General features: G+C 44.0%; 1 protein-coding gene across 4 annotated transcripts in view; it reads left to right on the top strand.

The window, feature by feature from the left end:
* CCNY (cyclin Y) overlaps positions 1-18,138 on the top strand; it is a 220,707-nt gene that overhangs the window by 149,485 nt on the left and 53,084 nt on the right. The gene's annotated exons all lie outside the window — the stretch shown is intronic.

Raw genomic sequence — 18,138 nt, 5'->3', positions numbered from 1 at the left:
TACAAAATCCACAGCCCTGGTAAGTATTAGACTAAGGAGTCCGACTCCAACTCCTTAGTTTAATACTTACCAGGGCTGTGGATTTTGTACACAAATCATCCGACTCCTCAGTTTCTGAAACTACTGACTCCGGGTACCCAAAATTACTCCGACTCCTCGACTCCAACTCTAACGCAGACTCCACAGCCATGCGTGCATCAATGTGATCTCTGGACTGCCGTCTGAGTTCATTGTTCTCCTTTACTTCTCTCGTCTGCAATGTGCCGCGTGTCGACCCTCCACCCTTCTCCATAGCAACAAAATGCATAGCTAGCTAGTCCTGTGAAGTCGGAAGTCCCAGTTATACCTCCTGCTTCAGTTCATATACCAGTTGTGAGCTACAGTATAAAGTCCACAAGGACCAGCACACTCAGGGATTTCTTCCAAAACTCATAGAAACCTTTATTACAGAGTCTTCAAAATCATAAACATTAAAATACGTGAGCCACCACCGGGATAATCCAGCAATACGATAACCGCCAAAGACAGTCAATGTCCATCAAAAAGCCTAGTCCCCAAGCAGACGGAGTATTTATAGCAGTCAAGTAGACAAAGGTCACCATCATATAAAAAGTCCAATCATCACGGCCGTGAATTTAATGTTTTAAAGGTTCTGTAAAAAAGATTTCTATGAGTTTTGAAAGAAATCCCTGAGTGTGCTGGTCCTTGTGGACTTTATACTGGGTGTCCGACATGATGCTCTGGTGGACGGACCTTGACCTCAGTTTATGCTGTGGAGGAGTGCGACCTGGAGACCACACTTGGACATCTACAGTATGCACAGAACTCCTTTTACACCACTTCTCTAGACTTCAGTAAAAAAAAAAAAAAAGAACAAACTATTACCCATCTGTTTCTTCTTATGGCTTAAATGTGTCTCTCTGAGCTTAGACATTATAGAGATGACTCACTGAGGATCTCTGTAAGCTTTAATTGGGATTAGTCAGGTGAAATCAGGCTTGACCATTTAGATCTGCTGCAGGACAAAACTATATCAGTGCAGAATTAGAAACCCCAATATAAGGCTGACAGAGCCATCTGCCACACACTACTTGGGACAGTTCAGGAAAGAGGCCTCTCTGACAATTAACAGCTGAGTTTCATGAGTCAGGATGTGATTAAAGGGATTAGAAAATTTTGTCCAGTCACCTTTTGATAAAGCAGCAGGGACAGTCCTACTATTCCAGTAAAAAAAACAAAAAAACAAACATATATAAGTAGCAACATAGAAGAGAAGAGATGAAGGTCGGCACTGCAAGTACTCTGGTTTATTCTAAAAATCGTGGTGCATCAGCATCTGCTGTGCCAACCTTCATCTCTTCTCTCCTATGTTGATACCTACTCACCATACCTACATTACATATATATTGCACTGTCCAAGTTTTCATTTCACTGAATGTTAAGCAGTTAATAAAAAAAAAATCCCTGAAAACAGTTTTTCCTTTATCTTTACTGCCTCTGATTGAAGCCAATCCTGATGTCATTTCCTCTTTTTTTTTCTCCTAGAAACTGCACTGCTATAGCTAGCTTGCTTTGTAAACATGTGAGCACAGCATAGATTGTATTTTAGCAGCTTCTGCAGAGGGGTGAGGTGTATTCCCCTTCTCAGCCTCCTGTCACACTGAACTGCCCTCAGCCAATCGGGCAGGAGCAGGAATGCGGGAGGGGAGATAACAGGTTTCTCACTCCTTGGCAATGTCACAGAATAGAGCCAGGCTTACTGAGATGAGATTTATCTGTGGGTTGCTCCTGCTTCTCTTTGCCATAACTGTAGTGCTAGCCAAAGTGAAGACCGTGGGCGAATCATTTATTAAATATTAACATTTTGGTTCAGTTTTTTCAAAGCCCAAATCCAAGCAGACACAAAACTTAAAGAGAATCTGTACTGTACGATTTGTACAATAAAAAACATACAAATCAAGTCACTGTGATCTCCTGGATCACTCTTTGCCGTTTCCGCCACTCCCCGCCATGATCCTGGCTTTTAATCGCCCGTAGGCAGTGTTTACAAACAAAAAACATGGCCGCTAACCAGGAAGTGATGTTTGTGTGTGTGTGTGTGTGTGTGTGTGTGTGTATATGTATGTATGTATGTATGTATATGTGTGTGTGTGTGTGTGTGTGTGTATATGTATATATATATATATATATATATATATATATATATATATATATATATATATATATATATATATATATATATATATATATATATATATATATATATATACATACATACATACATACATACATATATATATATATATATATATATATATATATATATATATATATATATATATATATATATATATATATATATACATATATATATATATATATACATATATATATACATACATACATACATACATACATACATACATACATACATACATACATACATACATACACACACACATATATACATACATACATACACACACACATATATACATACATACACACACACACATATATACATACATACACATATACACATACATATATATACATATACATATATATATACATATACATATATATATACATATACATATATATATATATATATATATATATACACATATATATATATGTATGTATGTATGTATGTATGTGTGTGTGTGTGTGTTACAGTATACTTCAAGTTTTTATTACATAGTCAATTTTCTGCACTCCAGTCAGGGTTGTGCAGAAAAGTTTCTCAGCATGGGCAGCTCCCTCTCCCCTCAGACAAGCTGAAACTGAAAGCAGAGACGCTGTCTGTGACTAATAAACAAAGCACACACACAGAGCCTGCAGGGGGCGTGCATAACTTCTCCCTATCACAGCAGAGGCAGTGCATTCCTCTCTGAGTCGACAAAGCTTGACAAAGGAAAGCGAATTAGATATATTACAGAGATAGTGCAACTAGAAAAGGCTGCAGTAATCCAGAGCCCATTAGAACAGGTATAGGAATTTATAGGATAGAAGAAATAAGGCTGAATTTAGTTACAGAGTCTCTTTAAGATGTGAAATACACATCTGATGTTGTTGAGGTTTTCCTTTTTTTGGGCTTAAAAAAATTGTAAATAAAAAGTTTTGGACTTGTGTGGGCAAAAGTCCCAGTAGTGGAGAGCTATCTTGCCCTTCAGCATTGGAGTCCCAGGTCACTATCCAGGCCAGGACACTATCTGCATGGCGTTGTATGCCCTCTCGTGTCTGCGTGGGTTTCCTCCAGGTATTCCACTTTTCTCCAACATGCTGAGAACAGACAGATAAAGTTAACTGGTTCCCCCAAAATGTCCTTATTCTATGGTGCAGACATTATTAGACTACAACTATGTAGGGCAGTGGTCCTCAAACTACGGTCCTCGGGCCAAATGCGGCCCGCCGAGGCTTTTTCACTGGCCTCCCAAACACAAAATGTGTAAATTTATAGATGCGGCTTACTGCACCTTTAAATGTCAGCAGCACCACCCATACACATACTGTAGAAGCCATTGACCATTGATTGTCAATCACTGGATTACAGTCCAATTCTGCATCAGGTGACACTGCTATCCAACTGGACGGCAGGTTGTCACCCAGGTATGCTTTACTGTCTGGTGCACATAGACGCTCTTCAGGCGCTGCATAACTGAATGTCTGCTGCTGGGAGTTCTCCTCCGGGCAGGATTGGGGAAAATCAATACCTGGATTCAATGTAATGTTTTTCATCATCATTTTATGTATGTTCCGGCCCCTCAGCAGTCTGAAGTATATTGACCCGGCCCTTGACCAAAAAACTTTGGGGACCACTGATGTACGATGTAGGGATTAGATTGTGAGCTCCTCTGAGGGATAGTTGGGAACATGACTTGTATGCTGAAAAACTGCCATAGAAGATGTCAACACTATATAAATACATACTAATAATAATAATAATAATATTTTGGCTGAATTTTAAAGAGGAACTGTAACGACAAAACGGCCCCTGGGGGGTACTCACCTCGGGTGGGGGAAGCCTCCGGATCCTAATGAGGCATCCCACGCCGTCCTCCATCTGTCAGGGGTCTCGCTGCAGCCCTCCGTGCAGCGGTGACGTAATATTTACCTTCCTGGCTCCTGCGCAGGCGCTCTGACGGCTGTCGGCGCCGAAGTAGGCGGAAATACCCGATCGCCGTCGGGTCTGCTCTACTGCGCAGGCGCAAGTTTCCGGCGCCTGCGCAGTAGAGCGGACCCGACGGAGATCGGGTATTTCCGTCTATTTCCGTGCCGAAAGTCGCCACAGCGCCCCCGCTGGAGCCAGCAAAGGTAAATATTGAACTGACAGTCGGCACAGTCGCCGGCTGTTCGGAGGGCTGCAGCGAGACCCCCGTGAGACAGAGGACGGCGTGGGAAGCCTCATTAGGATCCGGAGGCTTCCCCCACCCGAGGTGAGTACCCCCCAGGGGATCTTTTTAATGTTACAGAGTCTCTTTAAAGGTTTCAAAAAGTAATCACAGAGACAAAGGAACAGATTAGATTCACTCACCTAACCAGCTAGGTACATTTAAATAAAAGACGGCTGCGTGAGTGTGTGTGTGTGTGTGTGTATATAATGATACAACAAGCCACATTGGTCATAATTTGGATCGATTTACAGTAAAAAAATTAATTGAAATTACATTTGGAGCAGACGGTACATTCCAGCCAATCGGATGGGGCGGTAGATCGATGGCCCATAGCGTTGAATAGAACTGAATAGAAGAGTGCAGCGCTACAGTTTGATACTTTTAAATAGATTTCATAGTGAAATGTATCGAAAATCTGTGGGCAGTGTACAAGGGAATCCATCCCTCTCTGATCAGATTCGGATCAGAGAGGGATTGATTTGTTTGGCACATTGGGATGCTGGGGTCATGTGACCACAAGGCTGGAGATCCTACCGTACATGGAGGAAGCGTTTAGTCGGTCCACTGCCAGGTTAGTTGGGGGTAGCGTGTTAAATAAATTAATATTAACAATTATTTTATCATTCTTGGCATCTTAAAAATATTTTGTGGCTGCATATCTAACTGTTAGGCCCAGTGCACACCAAAACCGCTAGCAGATCGTCAAAACGCTAGCGGTTTTGGGAGCAGAGAGCAGATATTTGGCCGGGTGCACACCAAGCGGATTTTGTATGCGATCCACCAGCCGCATCAGCCAGTGAAAACGCTTGGCTATTGTATTTCAATATGTGGTGCACACCGGCGGTTTGAGGTTTTTTAGCAAACCGCAAACGCGCAGCAGGAGGCGCGTTTGCGGCTTTGCAAAAACCTCAAACCGCCGGTGTGCATCATCCCATTGCAATACATTAGCCAAGCATTTTTCCAGGCGGATGCGGCCGGCGGATCGCTCCAAAAACCGCTCGGTGTACACTGGGCCTTATGGAAGATCTGCTATATCCAAGGGTCTGTTGTGAATGTGTATCTTTGTATCTGCCAGTATTTTTTGTTTTAGATGAGGGTTCTCTTGTAGCAGCAGTGTAATATTGCAGTGTCAGAAGGAGGGGACACTGTGACTGTGTTTATGCAGGCTCTGGAGGTGTGCAGAGATCAAACAGAGCAGCGCATACACCCTATGCTTCCCCTAATCTCACCTCTTCACTCCCCTGCACAAAAACAAACTAGTCTCTGCCCCTTCGCAACATACCCCAATGCCTTTTCGCTATCGTTGCTTGACGAAGGCACATCACAGGGTACTGTCATGTGACTAATCACAGTCTGCTCACATGATAATAGTGGAAAGCCTGAGAAAACACGGTACCCATAATGCGTCTTCCTGAAAGAGGAAGAACATAGCCAGTGGGCTTAAAGGAAAATGGTACCTAAAGCCTTCCATACAGTATTGGAGGCTTTTAATGGGTTAGATGTTTGAATCAGTATAAGTATTGAATCAAATTTAAGTCTTTAAACATGAATTTTTCCAGTGGATTTTTGCAAAAATAAAAACAGGCAGTTGATGGTTTTCTACTGTATTGGGTTGTACAAAGTTAGCATTGGCAGCATTTTGATTGATTTTCAGATGAAATCTGATATATTTTTGTGCAAGATCATAATTCAGGTAGATAATCCATAAGTGTCCTTTTCTTTAAAAATTGTGTCAGTTATTTACTAGACATACCACAAATCGGGATATGACTTGATGTGTCGCAAAACTATTTGTGTAACACCCTCTCACTGTGGAATGATCATTTGTGCTGCATTTTGTCACAGTGAGGTATGAACATGACATTTTGGTTGCAGTTTATGACTTTTCCTTACGATAATGAATCAATAAGACATGACTTTATGAGGGGCAATATCAGTGATCGTAACAATTAGCAGAAACCTGTTGTTTTTTCATTCACTTGTATGCTAGATCAGTCTGCTCTGCGTACATGTAATAAAGGCGCCTACAAAAAAGGGCGTTCTATATTGCCACTACTAGAATATTGGTAAAATTACCGGTATCCTACTACTTCTGATAGCAAAATATTTGTAATAGATTACCGATATTTTACTATGACGTACCCTAACCCTACTCTCACACAGAACCCTCCCTCTGCTTATGCATAACCCTTAACCCTTCCTCTACCTATGCCTAACCTTTAACCCCCATGGCGGTGCCTAACCCTTAACCCTCCCCAGTGGTGCCTTACTCTTAACCCCTTGTAACCCCGCCTTGCTCAGTCCATTCACACTACCTCTTCATGCGCACTCCCCACTTCGCCACGGCTGTGTGCTGGAGGCTTGGATGGGGGACACCCTGCGCATGCATGGTTACAAATTTACCTAAACTGTGCTTAGCAAAAACATGGCTTCTGTAAACAGCCATTCGGGAGCGCAATCACAGGGGATGCACAGAGAGGACAGAGCAATTGTTGTTGCACTGATTGCGCTTAGAGTTTCGAACAGGGGGAAAGCATAAATGCATATGCATAGGAGGCCAGTAAAGCTGAGGGGTCACCAAGATTGTGGGTCACGGCAGCACCCCAGGTAGGGCCAGCTCTTATATTTATCCATTGTTTAGATGCTCTTTGATAGCCAACAAATAGCTGAGGTAGGGGAAACACAGCGTTACTGCAACTATTTTAAGAACAGTAGTTTGGCAACAGGATTTAAAGTGCACTCAAGTGAGAGGGGTATGGAAGCTGCCATATTTATTACCTTTTAACCTCTTAAGGACCACAGGCACTAAACAAGGCTATTTATTACAAATTAAGGCTCTGCAGCTTTAATGGCTTGCTGCAGAGCCACAGATCCGTGCACACAAATGAAACCCCCCCCCCCTTTCTGCCCACCAACAGAGATTTCTGTTGGTGGGATCTGATCGCTGCTGCAGGCAGTGGTTTTTCTTTTTTAATAATTTTAATTATTATTATTTTTTTTTATAAAATGTACTATTATTACTGGAGCGGGGATGGGCGCACCCCAGCAGAACACCCCCCCAGGACTTGACGCCAATTGGCGTTACGCGGCCCTGGGAGAGCAGCAGTGTTCACACCAATTGCCGTGACGCGATTGTATAGCGGTTAAACAAGATAAATTGCCTGGCTCTCCTGCTAACCCTCAACCTCTAATACTTTTAGCCATAAACACTGAACATGTATGCAGATGCCAGGTTTGACTGGAATTGCTGCATGCTTGTTCCAGGTGTTATTTAGACACTACTGATGCATGCAAGATCAGCAGGGTGCCAGGCAGCTGGTATTGATTAAAAGGAAATAAATATGACAGCTTCCATATTCCTCTCACTTCAGGTGTCCTCAAAGTAAACCTCCGGACTAAAAATCTACTCAGCAGAACTGAAAAGGCGTGGTGTTTCTTTAACAGTTTCACAGCATCAGAACATTTTTCTTACCAAAGCATCATTTTTAGCTGCATTTTTAGCTAAGCTCCACCCATCAAAGAAAACTGCCTGGGCTTTTTTTCCCCTGATGCTGTGCAGAGCATGATGGGATTTCCTATGTTGTTATTCACGTTGCCTAGCAACTGGGAGAGGTGCTCAGGACACAGGACAGTTGGAACTGTGTCTCATGCTCCCTGTCACCTCCTTCCAACCAAAAAGATGGCTGCCATCATGAAATCAAACATTTGCCTGTTCTTTTAAAACAGTGTGGGTAAGAGATTATATTACCTATCTATTTTAATTAAAATAACTAATGTAACTTAATGACAGTATGTTTGTTTAGGCTGGAGTTCCTCTTTAAAGTTAAATGAGGCCTGATCAGTAGTGCAGCATACTTGCAATACATACATTTTAATTGGTTTGTAACATCAAACACTGTTGGCTGCAGTTACCAAGCAATAGCATTTGCTATTCACTAATCATTTTTTGGGGGGGTATTTGTATCCCTGGATATGTCTCAGTGAGTTACAAGCAAGACACAAAAAATGTTTTGCAATCAGGTCAGTTGTCAACAATGGATTAATGCTATGTTCATAAACTAGTGAAATATTAATGTGTGACTGGTGATTTAACTATGCACAAGATACTTAATGGTTTAATACAGGGAGATTAACCTCATGTTGAAAGCTATCTAATTAGCTGTGTATTGATGTCACACAACAGGAGTTTAATCTCGTGTTACCAAGCCATTAAAATTCTCACATATATTTATGCCCTCTGGGTGAAGGAGATTTCATTTTTTGCCAGTGTAAGACGTATCCAATTAGCAGCCAACACATTTTCAAGCAGCCATATACAGAGATAATATAGAAGCTGACATTATGCTAAACAAAAAATAAACACAACGAAAACATAAGACACACCTAGAATGCAGCTAATACAATCAGGACACTACATACCTGCCTCAATTGACTATTCTTGTAGGCTCCGCCTTATTTCTCTTGTTGAAGTGCATGACCATTTCTGTAGCTCTTTCCCATCCTTCTTCCTACGTTATTGACAGGAACTTGGCCCACCCTCATTGCCTTGCGTTCACTCTCCCATCCTTGTATTTGGGTGGAAGTGCCTAAATAGCCTGGTAATCCCAGAATGTAATGCCATCCTGGCGGGCAATTGTTGCTGTAGACAAGTTTCGCCTCAATTCACAGCGCTTTATCAAACACTTTATCAAACGTTTGATAATTTACCTCATGGGTAAAATCTCATGTTGAATTCACTAAGGTGTTATAGATTTATTGATCATTTCATCGATAAAACATTCGACAAATCTATAACACCTTAGTGAATTCAAAATTAGATTTTACCCGTGAGGAAAATTATCAAATGTTTGATAAAGTGTTTGAGAAAGCTCTGTGAATTGAGGCCAAAGGGTCACAATTTTAGATCCTTGTGCTTAACAGATTGAGTCCTCCATATAGGAAACAATTTTACTGTTAAACACCTGATTTACTGATATCAGTGCCTCCTTGCAAAAACATTAAGTTGCAGCCTCAACTTGAATAGTGGTAAAATCACCCGTGTGAATGGGCCCTGAGAGACAGTTTGAGTTGAGGTTTTACTGCAGGAAAGTTCAAAGGGTCATTGCTTGTGCTTTGATTTACAGCTTAAATAGCAAAAGGTGGATTCTAAATGGCAACTGTGACAGTACGATGGGATGTTATAAATAAAGCTATATAGCTGAAAATAAAAATATTACACTGTTTTTGCTACAAATGTTCTATTTATTATCTGTACTACATACAATTCATCATCTCCTAAGTTTATTTTCGCTTCAGATTTACTTTAAGTGTAAGTACATTAACACTTCAAGTAAACAAATTTTCAGTTGATAAACTTGGTATCGCCTTAAAGCAGATCCAAGATGAAAAAGTAACTATAATAAGTAACTTGCCTATATATCTTATCTAAGGTTTAGATCGTTTACACATCATATCTAGCTGCAAACAGCTTCAATAGAATATGATTATTTCTTCCTGCAAAACAATGAGTGCGGCCATGTTCTGCTTGTGATCATTACACACAGGGAAGCTGCACTGCATCTCCAGCCGTCAGCCTGTGAAAACGTCACTCCCCCCTCTTTTCCTCTGCCTCTGAAATCTCTGGCTAATAACACCTCCTCCTGCCCAGACTGAGCTCCCATAAGCCCTTGCTACATGGATCTCAGAGTGCCTAAGCGCTGGAGGCGAAGCTTGTTTAGTTTATAGGGAATTAGAGTATTAAAACAAAAAAATTATTCGGCTTGAGGAATGCCCTATAAACTATATGAAAGGAACAAAATTATGCAATGAGTAAAAGTTTAGCTTGGATCCACTTTAAAAAAAAAATCAATCTGAGCTTGTTTACTTGTATTAAGAAATAATTCCGGGAGGTAGTGCACTATGTGCCTCCCCTCTCTCCCGGTGGAGTGAAAGCACTTTCCAGGTTTTCTGTTCTGGCACGGATCTGATAGCTGTAGGGAGGGCAGTGTTTGGAAGTTCTGCACTCACAGCAGAAGCAGATTTACTTTCCAGTGTTTTGTTATATACACAATATGCGTGTAAATTGAAGGACTCACAGAGTGCTCCAATAAAAAAAAGCAATTTACTTCAAGCTTCCTAGCATACAGTCTAACCAGAGGAGCCACAAAAGTGGATTTTCCATATAAATAGAATTCGCCTCTTTCTCACCCTTCAATGCATTTAGTGGTCTCCCTATCCTACAAAAAACACTTTTAGAAAAAGGAATGCATTCTATTATGTGTGTTTAAAAGGGCTGATTGATAGAAAAATTAGAGCAAAGATAATTGGAGCTGTTGCAATGAGTCGATCGTGTTTAACACAGGCAGTTATTTGTTATTTGAACTGTACGGTTATTAATTGGCTGAGAACTGACCAACGGCTGAATCTGTCGCCTCCCTCTGTATTCAGAATTAGAGCTTGAAAGCCCCAAATCTATGCATAAATGTCTTCCTACATCAATGTAGGCATTCAGTAGCAGAGCTTGTTCTTTTCTTTGTAGAAGCGTCTCAATTAACTAGAGTACATTATAAGGAGCCCAGACACTAGCCTAGCTGACTGTCAGTGCTATAGACTGCAATCTTCTAAGAGAGATTCAGTCTGTGCCTAGCCCTTGCAGTTTGAACAGCAAGATGATGCATTCTGAGCAGCAGTTCCACCCACAGAGCCTTAAAATGACTGTCTCAATATATTATATTAAAGTGTACCTGAGACCAATAAACCACAAGGATTTATACTTCCCTGGGGCTTCCTCCAGCTCCCTGTAGTCTGTGGGTCCCGTCTGTCCGGCCCCATCCCTTATCATAAAGTCAGCCCTGGGAAAGTCTCTGACTGAGCCTCCGTGGTTGCACTCCCCATGGCCTGCACAGTTACATGCCTTAACTAACTGCGCAGGTACAGAATTTTCCGGTTCATGGGAACGCGATCAAAGCGGCATGTGACCAGGGCTGTGCATTTCCAATAGTCCCCAACTACTGGGGCTGACTGTGAGAGAATGCAAGGGACTGGACAGACACCGAGGGACCCCACAGGCTGCAGGGGGCCAGAGGAAGCCACAGGTAATGTATAAATCCTTGTGTTGCATTGGTCTCAGGTTTACTTTAAGAAGTGTTTGACTTCTGCAGAAGACACACTTCACACAGAAGAAGGTAACATTTCAGAACTCTAATTACAAAGCTAATAGATGGTGTTTTTACAACAACAAAACATTTGTAAAGCACTTTTCTCTCTGAGGACCCAAAGGGCATAAGCTTGTCTCAGATTAGAACATAGTGTTGTGTTACCGGGAAAAAAGTTATGTGATCAGAAATGCCAGACTGAACAGGTAGCTTTTCAGTTTTGATTGAAACGCCTCCAGGGTTGGAGCTGTCTTGATTGGGTTTGGCAAGGTGTTCCAAATGGTAGAGGCAGCATGAGAGGAGGCTGCGGCTCCAGAAGTTTTTAGTTGGACTCTGGGGGTGGATAAGTTGTTAGATCCTGTTGTTCTGAGGTTGTGAGAGGTGTGACGCAGTTGCAATGAATCCTTCAGTTATTCAGGCTTAGGTTGTGTCGAGATTTGAGAGTTGGCATACCAATTTTGTAAAGGATTCTCCATTTTATGGGCAGCAAGTGGAGTGAGCCAAGGATTGGTATTATATGACAAGGGCGGAGTTGGCTTGTTAGCAGCCTTGTGGCAACATTCGATACTAGATGCAGCCAGTGATGGACTTTAATGTACACTGTTGAGATCTGCAGTTGTATGGCATCAGTCTTCTCTGACGATTAATCCATAATTCCCAAATACAGCCTCAGGAAGCCAGACCTTCATCTAAACCTCTGCAATGGCCTCAATTCACTAGGCAGTTTAGACTAGTCTACAGATGGTTTTTAGTCTACTGATGGTTTGGTGTAATGTTTTAGACCTGGTCTAACATTCAGTAATTACACAATTCACAAAGGCAAACAAGGAGTAACCACGCCCACTTTTTCTGACACAGATAAGACCAGCTGATTACTCAGTAAAGTAGTTCTGTGAGGTATTTTAGATGTGAGGATGGAACCTTTTGAATTAATTATGCAGGAGTTTAATTGTATCCAGAGGAGAGCTCATCAAAGGAGAAGAATGTCAGTCATAGCTACTCATTTGTGAATTGCATCTTTTGATCATTTCCCCTGCTTTACTGACCTAATTACCAAATGTTTTAGATCAGGTCTAAAACATTTGGTAATAGTGGTAATAGTGAATTCCCCTTTGATGCAACTGACCAAACCATCAGTAGACTTAAAACCATCAGTAGACTAGTCTAAACTGCTTAGTGAATTGAGGCCAATTTGACTGGAAAAGCCGTTATCTGGACAACCGCACAAGCAGTGGCCTACCTAGGGAACTTGACACCCGGTGCTGATCATTTACAGACAACCCGTGCCCCACCCAAACAGCCAATTCTTTTGATGGGAGGGTTGATGGGTTGGGGTGCCGCGCGTGTTGCTGAACATTTTGGGGGAATTGTTGGTGAAAAGGAGGCATCAGGAGGTGGACAGAGCTAACCGTCATGAAACTATGTACTATACAATGCTGAAGAAGATGTCCGTGCTATATAAATACATAATAATAATATAGTAGGACATATGACTATGGTATGATTAGATTGTGAGCTCCTCTGAGGACAGTCAGAAAAGAGGGACATACGAAAGAGGGGGATGCATAGAAGGGGGGGGGGGGTAAAGAGGTAAAGACATAAGACAGAGAGCCTGGTGGGAGAGGAGAAATGTCAGGAAGGGCTGCAGTTTGGCAGGGACATGCTGTTAAAAGGAGCCGCTGAAATTTGAAGAGGAAAGGGTCATAGGGAAGACAAGAGGATGGGAGGAGGAGTGGGGAAAAGAGATAAGATCACCTGCAATCAAGCGAATCTAAATTGCCGGGAGCTTGCTTCTCTGCTCACTACAGAAGTCTGCTGTCAGCACCTGTATCACTGACTTCTGACTTCTGCAACACCAGACTGCCCTGCATTATTGATTACTCTGATCAGGATAAATAATCAATAGTCTAGGGCACTTTGGTATTACAGCAGCCAGTGCACATAGCTGCTAATGACTGGCAACTACTGAAGCACTAAACACATCCTGCCACCTCTCCCTGCTAATGTCCCAGCTGCAGCACAGCAATCATTCTCTCTACTCGCCCTGCTGCTCTGCACCTATACTCACTGCAGGCTGTGTGTAGAGATCAAGGCAACGCATTGCCCACAGGACAGGAAGGGGTGCTACATCTAGTGCAGGAAGTGGTACAGTCCCTTGCACGGCCTGCTGTTATTTTCCCGAATGTTGCCTAAACTATGTAAAAGGGTCCCAGGAGGAAGAACACAGTGGCTGAGCACCACAGCGGAACTCCTAGCTATGGCTACACCCGGTGCTGTGTGCACCTGCAGCCCTGTGGTAGGTACGCCACTGAGCACCAGTATAATCTGGACACTGTCCAGAAACATTTTTGTTTAATATAATGATTTGGTGCAAGGCTTGGGCAAATGCAGTGTAGGGTTGTCGTAAGGGGGCAGTAGTGAGTAATAAAAATTTTTGTCATTTATGTAGTCTTACGCTCTGTTGTGGAATTAATTACTGTATTCTATTTTTTTTTCTCTGCCAGTGTGTTGAAATAAACCTGTTTCTGTTTTGCACTATTTCTTTTACGCTTCTGATGTCTTTGAGTGGCTCTTACACTTGTCTTGTTCCTTTAGTGTACAGACAGCATAATAGCCTTGCGGAAATCAATGAGCTGATCAGCACTAAAACAAAAATAGCTTTGTTGACTAATGGTATTAGGAAGCTCCGAAACAGTAAACTCTGTGCAATACAATCAGTGGTTGCTGTGCTACTGTTCATGTTATGTAACAAGCTTCTTCCGAGTCTACTGTCAATCAGTGGCGTCCCTACCATGGGGCGGCCAGGAGCGCTCCGCTCCGGGTGTCAGCTCCAGGGGGGGTGTCATCAAGGCCTCCCCAGAAGCCTTGATGACACAGGAGGGGAAGCAGCGCTGAAGGAGGGGTGGCAGCGTCGGCGGGGAGGGGGGAAATACCCCCCCCACATCTCCCTCACCTGGGTCCCCTCCTTCGGCGCTTCCCCTCCAAGGGCAGAACGGGCACTGACAGGGCGGCTGATAGCCGCCCTCAGTTTACCCGAGCAGGGCTACGGGAAGATGGCCGCCGAAGCCCGCACTGGAGACAAAAATAGACGGCAAGATGGCCGCCGACGCCATCTTGCCGTCTATTTTTGTCTCCAGTGCGGGCTTCGGTGGCCATCTTCCCGTAGCCCTGCACTGATGACGCAGCAGGAGACGGCGCGGGACATTCAAGAGGAGCTGCGGAGGCTGCCTGGGATTCGGAAGAGAGGTTTCATCTGCAGGTAAGTGAATGGGTATTTTTTCTTTTACAGGTGCACCGGCCCGGCCACCCACCGCTGCTGCCCACCTACCCACCGCTGCTGCCCACCACCTACCCACCACTGCTGCCCACCACCTACCCACCTACCCACCAGGCTACCCACCGCTGCTGCCCACCTACCCACCACTGCTGCCCACCTACCCAGCAGGCTACCCACCGCTGCTGCCCACCTACCCACCACTGCTGCCCACCTACCCACCAGGCTACCCAGCAGGCTACCCACCACTGCTGCCCACCTACCCACCAGGCTACCCACCACTGCTGCCCACCTACCCACCACTGCTGCCCACCTACCCACCACTGCTGCCCACCTACCCACCAGGCTACCCACCACTGCTGCCCACCTACCCACCACTGCTGCCCACCTACCCACCAGGCTACCCACCACTGCCGGCATCTCCGTTCTGTCTGAAGATCAGTTCCGGGTCGCGGCTTGATGACGTCATCAAGCCGGGACCCGGCGCTGACGTCAGACGGAGCGGAGATGCCGGCCAGAGCGGAGGGGGGCGCCGATCGTCGCTGGAACGGCAGGGAGGTGAGTGGATCCTCTTCTTTCCCCCCCTGCCGCCGCAGCTGTCAAACTGATCACTACGATCCGACGGCGATCGTAGTGATCACGTGATCAGCAGCCATACACGATGGCTGCTGATCACTCGGGGGAGATGTCGGCTGTCATATGACAGCTTAATCTCCCCCTCCGGGTGCGCACGATCGCGTCGGGAGCGGAAATTGCGGGCCGGCGTAGATCCTACGCCGCATCAGGCTAGAACAGCCACAAGTGCGGCGTAGAATCTAATGCACGCGGTCCCGAAAAGGTTAAGTTACCTCTCCTGTTGTTAATTTACCTCCTCTGTAGTTATTTTCACATGCAGCTAATTAACAGCCTGTCTTTAACTCTGGAGTTATTTTAAGGATTGGAGAGTTAATTTAAAGACAGAAGAGTTAACTTTAGGCTTGCCTGAGGTAAAATGTTTCCTGAATACTACATGCCTTATCACCATGGTAACAACTCTAGAAGAGTTATTAAAGACAGGAGATAAGTTTAGTGAATTGAGGCCAATGACTGTCAGCAGACTGTCTGCGGACACAGTCATGTTTGAGCAATTCAGCTGGTGAATCTCATGTCTCACAAACCGTCACTTATGCTAGGTACACACCATACAATTTTCTGTTAGATTGTCTCTTAGATTTACCTGCCAGGTAGCTTTTTTCCATGTTGTAGGCAAATCTAACAGAAGAATCTAACAGAAAATTGTATGGTGTGTACCTTAGTCTGTTGGTGTCCTGTCGTGTGTAGAAAAGTCTTCTACAGACAGAGTAGCTACCATAGTACTACTACTATACGTAGTCTGTGGCAGACCGTTTCCGTCGTGTCTTCACTCTTTCTATTGTCACATGTGTACAACTGTCGCAAACTCGAATTGTCGCTGCCATAAATATGCTGTTGCCTCTTGTGTGTTTGTCGTTGCCTCACAACTACAGACAAATGTATGCCATGTGTATGGGCCTTAACAGACACAGATACAGATACTGGAGAACAGACTCTCCGATGAATACGAACATTGAAGATTAGTCTGAAAGACAGGCTCGTACACTGCAGAATAGTCTGACAGGTGGATACAAACACTGGAAAATAGTTTGAAAGACAGGCACCGTAGATAGACTGACAGACAGGCACACAGACACTGGAGAACAGCCCGAAAGGCGCAGACACTGGAGAACAGTCTGACAGGCAGGCACAAGCATTGGAGAACAGTCTCGTAAACAGGCAGAGACTGAAGAACAGCCTGATAGGCACAGAAACTGGAAAACAGTCTGACTGGCAGGCACAGATGCTGTAGAACAGTCAGATAGACAGGCACAAACCCTGGAGGATAGACACTGGAGAACAGTCTGACAGACAGACACAAACAGTGGAGAATAGCCTGATAGACAAGTACAGACACGGTACTATAGCCTCAGACACAAGCATTGAAGAATAGTCTCGTAAACAGGGAAAGAGACTGAAGAGCAGTCTGACAGGCACAGACCCTGGAGAACAATCTGACAGATAGACACTAGAGAACAGTCAGACAGGTAGGCACAGACACTGGAGAACAGTCTGAGAGGCAGGCACAGACACTGGAGAACAGTCTGACAGGCAGGCACAGACACTGGAGAACAGTCTGACAGGCAGGCACAGACACTGGAGAACAGTCTGACAGGCAGGCACAGACACTGGAGAACAGTCTGACAGGCAGGCACAGACACTGGAGAACAGTCTGACAGGCAGGCACAGACACTGGAGAACAGTCTGACAGGCAGGCACAGACACTGGAGAACAGTCTGACAGGCAGGCACAGACACTGGGTAACAGTTGGACAGGCAGGCACAGACACTGGAGAACAATCTGACAGGAAAGTGACTGCATCTGGCAAAACTTATGTGAATAGAGGTCTGTGATAAAGTTAAACCAGCATTCTATAAGGGCACCTCTTTGCCATTAGTGTGTGTGTGTGTGTGTGTGTGTGTGTATATAGATTAAATATCTAGCAATGACCTATCTCTTAAACACTTAGTAGCCCTCACCTGAAATTTAGCCAACATAAGAAATAGCCACTTCAGACTTCCTTTATAATGAAATATGAAGTTGTAGCAATGTTCTGGCTGTCAGAGGCCTGTCACGCTGTACTCCTGAGCTGTAATATTGATTTTACGCTCTCCAGTCCAGAGCTGTGAGTCAGCGCAGGCCGGCTTCCTGCAGTGCACTGTGGGGACTGTTAGATAAAAGGCGATAAAATGTTTCCAAGTTCCTCCACTGCATTGACGGGATGCCTAATGAATAACGTGCTGATAGTTATTGTGATTTATGGATTTGCAGAGATTGCCATCTCCATTGTTCTTAAATATTTCACTTGTGTAATTTTAACCAGGCAATTTATTCTGTAGCAGAAAATCAGGGGGATACATTCCATTCGGTGGACGGAGCACCCAAGACATGCCTTGGTGGCGCTATGGTGGCCCGGAGGAAACAGCTGCTTCTGCACTGCTGAACTTGGAGAGGTCTTGGGCTGCTCTGCGCTTTCAATTTAAATCTCAACAGCAGAAACTTTATTTTTTTATGCATTTAACAGAAACAGCATTTAGCAATGGTAAAACAAGCTGCTGACTGGTGTATTCAGAAATGGGCCTCAGTCATAAACCTGCCTGTGGGTACTTTCTGTTATTTCTGACAGCACTGTGGAGTCTGAGTCGGTAGTTTCATAAATTGAGGAGTCGAGTTGGAGTAGGTTGATTTTTGTAACCACTCCTTAGCCCTACAAGGGCTGTGG

The sequence above is a fragment of the Hyperolius riggenbachi genome, chromosome 5, assembly GCF_040937935.1.
Source record: "Hyperolius riggenbachi isolate aHypRig1 chromosome 5, aHypRig1.pri, whole genome shotgun sequence".
In the NCBI taxonomy this organism is placed as follows: domain Eukaryota; kingdom Metazoa; phylum Chordata; class Amphibia; order Anura; family Hyperoliidae; genus Hyperolius; species Hyperolius riggenbachi.
Note: the sequence above shows the minus strand (reverse complement) of the source record. Positions and strands in the feature narration are given on the sequence as shown.